Below are 7674 nucleotides of genomic sequence, written 5' to 3'. Positions count from 1 at the left end.
CTGGAGATATACCGCAACTGAACAATGTCTATTATGTTAGCATACATTTCAGTTGTCACTCTACCATACGTATCTGTGCTCACGATGGCACTGTTTTGTGTCTTCCTACCTTCGTCGCGTGCAAGGGTGTTGTAGCGTGCATCTCCAACAACACAAGATTCATAATGTCTTACCCGAGTATCAGGACCCATTGCTAGTGCGTAAAGGGCATCATCAACTTCCTGCCCATCGTCCTGCATATTCTTAACCTATGTTTAGAAAATAGACAATCTAATCATCTCATGTACTCAATATATTAAAAAAACTGACAGTGCAATTCAAAAGCTTACATGGCTCTTGAACCATTTCGCAAATCCTGCCATAACCAGTTTGTCAATGTTTCTTGGATTTGCGGCAGTAACTCCTTTTTGTAGATGCTGCACAACATAGTGATCGCGTCAAACATCTAAATATATAAGAATGCACTGCAAGTTTAGTAGATTACGATGTATAAGCTGCAGTACTTAGCACTTACTTGATATAAGGTATTATCTCAGGACAGTTATTCAACACATACCAAACCATTTTCTCCAAATCTTTAGGTTTGTACTCTTGTCGACTCTTCCATGTAACTCGAACAGAATAATCGAATACATTGAGCCCGGGATTGTCTTCACCCACCTCTTTGCTAAGCTGATCAGCTGTTTCAATGTATTTTGAGCAGAATGTCAACGCTTCTGTAGCAATGTAGGCCTTTGCAATGGAACCCTCAGGTCTAGCTCTATTCCTAACATAGCCCTTGAAAGTGCCTAGCCGCCTTTCAATAGGGTACATCCAGCCATACTGTACTGGACCTCTAAGTAGTGCCTCATCAGGTAGATGAACAGTCAAATGCACCATCACATCAAAAAATGCTGGAGGATATATCTTCTCAAGGTCGCATAGGATAGTTGGTATATTCTCTCTAAGACGCTCCGAAGCATCTATCCTGATATTTCTACTGCAGAGTTCCCTGAAGAATTGTCCCAACTCTGCAATTGCTCTGTATAAGTCAGGGCGGCCCAATCCTCTAAGGATAACAGGTAAAACCCTTTGAAGTAGGACGTGACAGTCATGAGTTTTCAACCCTTGTACCTTGTTTCCATCTGCACTGACTCTCCTTTCAGGGTTGGGGAAAATCCATGTGGGAATCTCACACGTGACAGGACCTCACAGAATTCTTTTCTTTTTATGTTGTCCAAGACGTACACAGCTGGTGCCATATCCCGTGGTTTACCTTCATTTTGCACCTGCAAATCCCTTCGATAGCCTGGTGTGTCAAATCAATCCTAGATTTTAAGGTATCTTTCGTCTTGCCTTCAATATTAAGAAGTGTGCCAATAATGTTGTCACATATATTTTTCTCGATGTGCATCACATCAAGATTATGCCGCAGATTCAAATATTTCCAATACTCCAAGTCCCACAAAGTGGACCTGCGGGTAAACAATAATCTCTCTTCTGCACTGCCACGCTTCCTTTTCCCGCTACCATTACCAGGATGGTTTCCTGGTGTAATATGCCATACCTTCTCTAATTCCACTTGCAACTCATCAGCGGTGAGCCTCTTTGGCGCATCATGGTTTTCATGCTTTGCATTGAACACATGTCTTCAGTCTTTTGTAGGATGCGGCTTGTCCTTGGCAAGGAAACGGCGGTATCCAATGTAACATATCTTGCTAAGTATTGCGCATGACAGCAGATTCCTGTCATAGCGAACACATGCATTGTAACCATGTGTCGTTCGCCCTGACATAGTGCCCAAAGCCGGATAATCATGTATGCACCAAATTATAACAAAACGCAGAAAGAAATCAGCTAGTGGGCTGCTATATAGGTCTCGAGTGAGAACACCCTCCATAGCTGTTGAAGTTCCTCCACAAGAGGCTCCATGAATAAATCAAAATCCTTTCCAGGACTTTTTGGACCTGGGATGAGCAAGGCCATCATGTAGTTTGATTCTTTGGTGCAGACATTTAGAGGCACATTGTAAGGGATAACAAGCACTGGCCACATGCTATATGTGGCGCTCTGGTGGCCAAATGGGTTAAATACATCTGAAGCTAAGCCGAGTCTAATGTTTCTCGGGTCAGCAGCAAACATTTTGTGTTTCTGATTGAAGCTTTGCCACTCACTACCATGAGATGGATGGCTCATTACATTCTGATCTCTGTACTCCTAGTTCCTAGAATGCCACAGTACATCCTCTCTTGTTTCAACATCATGAAACAACCTCTGCAATCTTGGTATAATTGGAAAATGTCTCAGAACATTATGAGGAATCCTCTTCACAGCATCGCCATCTTTCCATCTTGATGATTTGCATTTTGGGCATTCACTTAAGTTGGCAAAATCCTTCTGGAACAGAACACAATTATTCTTACAAACATGGATCATGTCATATCCAATTCCAACTTCATGAAGGAAATTCTTCATTTTACTGTAGGTGTGTGGCAGCTCAGACGCATCTGGGAAAGATTTGCGGCAGCCAACATCGCATCGAATGATTTGTTGGTCATCCGCTCAGATGTCTTCACCTGAAGAAAGGTGACCATAGCTGAGAATACTGACAGCTTATTTCCTAGGGTGACAACCACATTGCATTGTTCCAACATGCGGGCCCACCGTTTTCTTCTGCAGGTGAAAGTTCACGAAATGCACGAGCATTTCGTAGCATTGTTTCAATGTTGGTCAAACTCACTGGCTCCACCACCACCACCTCCTCCTCCTCTTCCACCTGAGCATCAGGCAGATCAAGATGGTGATCTGCTGCTTCCATGTAGTCAGTAACATTGACGTTCACAGATTCACCATGATGAACCCACCTAGTATATGTGACCGAGATTGGATACAAGTGTAGATGATATTGCACAGCTGACTGGGGTCTTGTAACTGAATTCATACAACTGCTACACGGGCAGAGCACATCTAATTTCGGACCACCGTACTCAGCTCTGATAAAGTTCATGAAGTTTTCAACCCCCTTGACATATGCAGTGGAGAATCTTCGAGCAGAAGTTATCCAAGTCATGTCCATCTGTTAGACATGCAAATTAGTTCTTCTACCAGATATTACAGGAAAAACATATATGCTTTTTTATGAAGTCCAGAAAAAATACCTAGGTCGATGTCTAAAGCTATGGCATGATATTTGGACGAGCAGATCTAAGTAAAGAGATATATGTAAAGCTAATTCAGCAAACAGATTTGAGTGCTAAATTATGGCAGGCTATTACAGCAGTCAATGAGGCCGAGCACACAGCCATCGAACTATCGAAGGCCATGGCAGCAACAAAGATCGAGTATAAAACTGTGTACAACTATTTCACCTAACAGATTGGCTACTAGACCATGGCAATCTACGTCACAATAAATATATGGCAGGATATTTTAGCAACTAATCGGAGTTGGCATGCCATCTCAGCTAAGTAGATTGAGTGCAGAACAGGGCAAAGAAGCTTCTTAAGCAGAGCATATTGACTGTAAACTACTTCGGCAACCAGTGAGATTAACAGTGTCTATCAGCTATAATTTAGCGCTACACCGACATGAACGGGGCCTCAGTCTAGAATGCGCGTACTGTGGGAGATGCTGACCGCCGTGCGTCTCCACATGAACGTCGCCAGCGTTGGCGGCGCTGACCGCCGTGCGCCTCCACAAGAACGTCGCCAGCGGTGGTGGCGCGGCTAGAGGACGGCAGTCTACGAGAGCGTGCAGTGGGATTGAGAGGATCTCCATGCGTCCCCTCGATGAACCACGGCGCCGATGTATCGGCGCGGCGGGGAGGGCGGCTTTGGCGGAGCGAATGGAGTGGAGGGGGACGGGGGGGGGGGGGGGGGTTGGGGAATATTATTGGCTAGTTGGCCGAAGGGCGGTTGAATTTGGGGTTTGGGGGGAATTTTTTTGAGAGGGGGTTTCGCGCGGTGGGCGGGGGGGGGGGGGAGTTTGGCGCATGATCGGTTTCTCCAAGTGCAGTCCCACGTGTCAGTGAAGAGGCAAGCCGAAGCGCGTTCCGTTTGTGTGAGCCGTGTGTAGGACCGGGCATGTATGGGGCGCAACAGGGGTGCTGTGAGTGTACCGCCTTTTTTCCTTTTAAACTAGGTGATTCGCCCCCTAATGAAAAACAAAACTTGGTGCTTCGCACGATCCATTGATACTACTACTAGTAATCCGGTAATCCCGACTAAAATGGCGCGGCCCGGTCTTTTCCCGCGCGATATGCTAGGAGGTTGTCTTACTTGGTTTTTTTTAGGACAAGTAATGCTACACCTACGTAACCCAATTACGTAATTAACGTAATGTGAAACATGTTAGCTATTGATTGTAGATTGGGGGAGGGAGGGGCCCACCACCATGAAAATCAGGGAGGATAGAGAGAGGCAATTTACGTTAACCCTTTTGTAGGTTCCCGTAGATGTAGAAAGATGTGAAATGCATGAATGTGTAGTGGACGTACTATTGGAGTGCCTAAGATAAATTGTGTATGTAGACTATGTGTTTATTTAATTTGCATGTTAGCTTTGTCTCGGTTCAATAAAAAGCAGAGTTGGTGATGATGGTGTGCCTGCCATCCTGCAACATAGGCCGTCCGATCCATATCTAACAGATAGGAAGGAAACTATGACAATTTACCCGCACTCCTCTCCACATTTGCAGATAAGGCCTTCCCTCGTTCATCCTTTTCTCCCACAAGATCTTGATGTTCCGTGCAACGCACTGGTATCTTGCTAGTACTCCTACAATATACTATATTATTGTGAAAGTTCATATACACCGTCCGAGATTAATGCAAACACGGCAGATTTTCATTACATTTCGAACTTTTATAGGAGAAAAATAAAAGAAACCCGACCCTAAACCTATTCTACGGCAGCGACCGAGGTCCTCCATCTACAATCTCCATGTATGGGGGCGGGGTTCAAGAACCGTGAAGTGAAGGTGTTGTCTCCGGCGAGGAACAGTAGAACACGGGAGACGGTTCGGCCAGTTGGCACACCATGCCCTGCCGCCTCCCATGCCCTACTCATCCTCGGAGGAGTCCCCGACCTCGGCGGTGCCGGACGTTGGACGGCGACAAGTAGGACGCGTGGCTGACGGTGCTCCCGTCGTCGGCCGCCAGCGTGGCCACCGCTTGTGCGGTCGAGTCCGCGTCTGGCTACACCGCTATTGCATCGCGAGCGGCGACTTGAGTGAGGGTGGCGACCTCAAGCTTCATTCCCGAAGATAAGCTCTCCCGCAGAGCGTTCGCGCTCGCGGTCATGGCGGATGTGGTGCCAGGTAGAAGGACGATGCGCTATGGTGTGGAGGTTAGCTGGGCATTGCCGCTTTAAGTAGCGCATTCCGGCGAGGCCAAGCGTCTGGGTGCATCGTTAAGTCGCCGGAGTTGGTTCCTCGGGCACCGAGCCTCTTAACGACGACATACAAACAGACGACATGAATGCGGGCAGCTAGCGCCGGCTGGGAACGCACAGCGCGACGGCGCGAGGGACGAGGGTTTTTGTTGTGCCAGTGTAGTCAGTTGCGGTCATGGCAACAGTGGAAATGCCCTTTGCTCACATGCGACCCCACATGTCATTGAAAAATCAAGACGACCCGACATGGTCTCAGGTCCTGGGGATGCAGTTGGCCGTGCGACACCACTCCGCGGACGAGTAGTGGCGCGCGCGCACTTCGGCGCCCCGTGCATCCTCGGTGAGCCGGGTGTTGATCTGCTGGTCGTGCCACAGCGCTACTGCCACCCTCGGCACACTGAAACCGATCGTGTAAAGCGATGATGAGCGTGTCGCTCACGCATGCCTCATTTGAACATTCCGCCAAGTATCATTCGCATGTGGGCCTAGACCATGCTTGTATTTCCAATGTTGTAATTTGTCCGACATGCATACAAACAAACGGTTCGTTTAAAGTTTCACTTTTCCTCCACTACGTGGCGCTTCCCGTCTTAGTTTTGACATCCCATTTGGTTCATGCCCCGACACATCTTGACAAGATCGATTGATGTTGAGAGATCAATTGCGTGTCGTGCAAGGAGATAAAGGTTTGGTCTGTTTCTATGATAGAAATGACCGGCGGGGGGGGGGGTCTGTGGGGATCAGAGGGAGTATATTGTACGTTCATAAGTGAAACGAACGTATTGTACCCACCCTAGTCCTCTTTCAATCGATCTCCGGACCCTGAGATGAAATCGAGAGAGAACGAGTGGGTGCATGTGTGATACCTAAGGCCGATTCAAAATATTGAACCGGTGATCATAACATCCACAAATCATATATAAAGGGTTTTCAATGTTCGTTTCGCTCTTGAACATACAATATACTCCCTCCGATCCTTTCTAGTTTACATATAAGTTCTATGTGTAGTCAAAGTATCTCTACTTTGATCAAACTTACAGAAAAAAGTATCAACATTCAACAACTCCCAATCAATATTGTTAGATTCGTACATACTCCTAGATTTGTATTCAAACAGACATGGTTTCCAATTTGTTTTCAACCACGTGAATGTGCTTGTTCTCGCACATGCTCTTCCTACTAGGATTTCGCCACGTATAGCCAGTCCAATAGTAACTTTTTTTAAGCTCCCTGTCCAATAGTACTAGTGGAGTACTCACAATATCTGTAGTAGAGTATGCAGTGCTCATAGTACTCCCTCCTTCCATTTATATATGGCCTATGTGGAGGAGAGAGATGTGAAAAAGTAAGGGGAGTGAGCTCTCATGCAAGAGCCTAGCTACATATGCATTCCTAGTTAAATACAATAAATATGAAGAAAGAGATAGAGAGGAGATGAAAAAAATTAATAATACAATAGCCAACCTTATATTTTTTGCGGGAAATAGCCAACCTTATAGCCCACACTACTGTATGAGTGCATATAGATGATGGCTATAGATGACATGGCAGTTCCTTATAGCCATCGGTGTCACGACGGGATTTTTGAGATAATAATTTCCCAGAAAAACGGCCTTGTGCCCACCAGCCCCAGGATTACTGTTAGCTGATGAGGCACCAACTTGATACAAGAATTCCAAGCGAGGTACAAAAATATGTAGTACAAGACCATTTAGGCCTAGGAGTACAACACTTGGTTACTAGTGGTTGAGGGCGGAAGCGGTTGGGTACATCTGCGTCTTTGGGACTCCATTTCCCACAAGAACAGCTGACCAGGATAACTCCTATCTTCGCGAGGCTACAAACGTCAACACGTAGGTTCCGAGGTTTGTCACCGCGATGCTTATCTCCAAGCAAGGAATCTGGCCAAGACAATAGCCAGGGACAAGCCAGTGAGTACGTTTGAATGTACTCGCAAACATTAAGAACACGGGTATAAAATATCAAAAACATGCTCCGGATTATTATGTGATCACACGTCCGTCACGAAAATATACGAAAAACCATGATGCACACATATGGTTAAAAATATTCCAAAATAAAATACTGGGTGCCAAACGAGGGTCTGAATGACTCCTCGAGAGGAAACTGCAAGAATAGTAATACTGGTGCCAAACGAGGGTCTGAATGACTCCTCGTGAGGAAACTGCAAGAATAGTAATACTGGTGCCAAACGAGGGTCTGAATGACTCCTCGAGAGGAAACTGCAAGAATAGTAATACTGGTACCAAACGAGGGTTTGAATGACTCCTCGAGAGGAAACTGC

This window comes from Aegilops tauschii, chromosome 5 (genome assembly GCF_002575655.3).
Source record: "Aegilops tauschii subsp. strangulata cultivar AL8/78 chromosome 5, Aet v6.0, whole genome shotgun sequence".
NCBI lineage: Eukaryota > Viridiplantae > Streptophyta > Magnoliopsida > Poales > Poaceae > Aegilops > Aegilops tauschii.
The sequence above is the reverse complement of the archived record's forward strand: the minus strand, read 5'-3'. Positions refer to the sequence as shown.